At 66.3% G+C, this 2,701-nt stretch overlaps 1 non-coding gene across 1 annotated transcript; it reads right to left on the reverse strand.

Annotated features, from left to right (window-relative positions):
• Positions 1–2,150: 2,150 nt before the first annotated feature.
• Positions 2,151–2,269, reverse strand: LOC131863832 (5S ribosomal RNA). Its single transcript, XR_009362726.1, has one exon. It is a non-coding gene; the product is annotated as a 5S ribosomal RNA (ribosomal RNA).
• Between the last annotated feature and the right edge of the window lie 432 nt (positions 2,270–2,701).

Genomic DNA, 2,701 nt, shown 5'->3' on the forward strand with positions numbered 1-2,701 from the left:
ACGCCGGTGCGAACCCGGGAGCGCCCCGATGTGTGCTCCAAGGTGCGGCGTGCACGAAGTCGGACCCCGGTTTGCCCCGGGTGCGCACCTCGCGTGCACCTTGGTGCGCACACCTTGGCTGGGTTGCGCGGCCTGGTGGGCACCATGGTGCGCACCAAGGAGCGCTCCGAAGTGTGCTCCAAGGTGCGGCGTGCACGAAGTCGGAGCCCGGTTTGCCCCGGGTACGCACCTCGCGTGCACCTTCGCCGGGGTGGGCACCTCGGCTGGGTTGCGCGCCCTGGTGCGCACCAAGGAGCGCTCCGAAGTGTGCTCCAAGGTGCGGCGTGCACGAAGTCGGAGCCCGGTTTGCCCCGGGTGCGCACCTTCGCCGCGGTGCGCACCATGGCGTGCACGAAGTCGGAGCCCGGTTTGCCCCGGGTGCGCACCTCGCGTGCACCTTCGGCGGGGTTGCGCGCCCTGGTGGGCACCATGGTGCGCACCAAGGAGCGCTCCGAAGTGTGCTCCAAGGTGCGGCGTGCACGAAGTCGGAGCCCGGTTTGCCCCGGGTGCGCACCTCGCGTGCACCTTCGGCGGGGTTGCGCGCCCTGGTGGGCACCATGGTGCGCACCAAGGAGCGCTCCGAAGTGTGCTCCAAGGTGCGGCGTGCACGAAGTCGGAGCCCGGTTTGCCCCGGGTGCGCACCTCGCGTGCACCTTCGCCGCGGTGGGCACCATGGCGTGCACGAAGTCGGAGCCCGGTTTGCCCCGGGTGCGCACCTCGCGTGCACCTTCGCCGGGGTGGGCACCTCGGCTGGGTTGCGCGCCCTGGTGCGCACCAAGGAGCGCTCCGAAGTGTGCTCCAAGGTGCGGCGTGCACGAAGTCGGAGCCCGGTTTGCCCCGGGTGCGCACCTCGCGTGCACCTTCGCCAGGGTGGGCACCTCGGTGCGCACACCTTCTCAATGTTTTCTTGCCTTTTCTGGAAATTGGTGAAGGCAGCGCATCAAAGGTGCGCACCTCGGTGTGCTCCGAGGTGCGAACCCGAGAGCGCTCCGAGGTGCCCACGAAGTCGAAAGTCGGGTTAATTGCATTGTTTTCCCCGGGTGCGCTCCGAGGTGCGCAACATCGGCGCGCACCAAGGAGGGCTCCGAAGTGTGCTCCAAGGTGCGCACGATGGCGTGCACCTCTGGTGCGCACGATTCGGAGCTCGGTTTGACCGGGGTGCGCACACCTTGGCTGGGTTGCGCACCTTTTGTGCGCTCCAAGGTGCGCACGAAGTCGGAGCTCGGTTTGCCCCGGGTGCGCACCTTCGCCAGGGTGCGCACCTTGATGCGCACGCCTTGGCTGGGCTGCGCACCTTGGTGGGCGCCATGGTGCGCACCTTTCGTGCGCTCCAAGGTGCGCACGAAGTCGGAGCTCGGTTTGCCCCGGGTGCGCACCTTGGTGGGCGCCATGGTGCACTCCGAGGTGCCCAAGATTGGTGCGCACCAAGGAGCGCTCCGAAGTGCGCTCCAAGGTGCGCGCGAAGTCGAAAGTTGGGTTAATTGTCCGGTTTGCCTCGGGTGCGCACCTTGCGTGCACCTTCGCCAGGGTGGGCGCCTTGGTGCGCACACCTTGGCTGGGCTGCGCACACCTTGGCACCCGCGTTTCCTTCATTTTAAATTTTTTTTTTTTACAATCTCTCAAGTGGGAAATTCTATAATCTCAACTTTTTTTGCCTTTTCAGGAAACTTTTGAATGGAGCGCATCATTGGTGCGCTCCGAAGTGTGCTCCAAAGCTCTCTCCAGCTGCGTGCACCTGCCCCGGCCGCGCACCCGGCCCCGCCCAGCTTCGCTCACCTGTCCCGGGCGTCTGGTGCGGAACCTTAGAGTAAGAAACATCACCGTGCACCTTGGCCAACGTGCGCGACTCGACCGAGCGCGCACTGGCCGAGGTGCACACCGATTTCACCTGGGTGCGCGCGCAGCACCTCGGGCGCACCGGGGTGCGCGCACAACGCCCGGGTTGCACCGTGGCCTGTGTGCTCGGGGCGCCTCGGGTGCGCGCTCGGTGTCGCCCCCGCGCGCGCGGTAGTGCGGGCAGCGCACCCCGGCCCGGCCCGGCCCCGACGAGAACGCAAACGGGCAAAAGGTTTATTCAAATAGCATTGCGACGCCCGGCGAAAAACTAAAAAAGGGTGCAACACCGGGACTTCCCGGGAGGTCACCCATCCCAGTACTACTCCGGCCCAAGCGCGCTTAACTGCGGAGTTCTGATGGGATCCGGTGCACTAACGCTGGTATGATCGCACCCGTTATGAGCTTGTCGCAGTGTGTACTTAGCAAACCGCGACCCACGTGCGAATCCACCCCGGCCACCCACCCCCGTCGAGGTGCACACCCTCCCTCGCGAAGTGCGCCCCGTTCGCCAAGTGTGAGCCCTGCCCGGGTGCGCGCACCTTGCTAGGGCGTCGGGTGTGCACCCGGCCCGGCCTACGTGCGTGCACCTGGAGGGGGTGTCGTGTGCGTGCAGTGTCCCGTCTGCAACGCGGTGCCCACACACCACCTCGGGCGCAACGACCTGCGCTCACATGTGGGCCGAGTGCACCTTGGTGCATGTTCGGGGCGCCTCGGGTGCACGCTCGATCTTGCCCCGGTGCACCAAGGCGCTCGGTTTGCCCCGGGTGCGCACTTGGTGCAAGGTGGGCACCCAAAATAGGGATCAAGCACCAAAACACAAGTTTCG

This window comes from Cryptomeria japonica, unplaced genomic scaffold (genome assembly GCF_030272615.1).
Source record: "Cryptomeria japonica unplaced genomic scaffold, Sugi_1.0 HiC_scaffold_69, whole genome shotgun sequence".
Classification (NCBI taxonomy): Eukaryota; Viridiplantae; Streptophyta; class Pinopsida; order Cupressales; family Cupressaceae; genus Cryptomeria; species Cryptomeria japonica.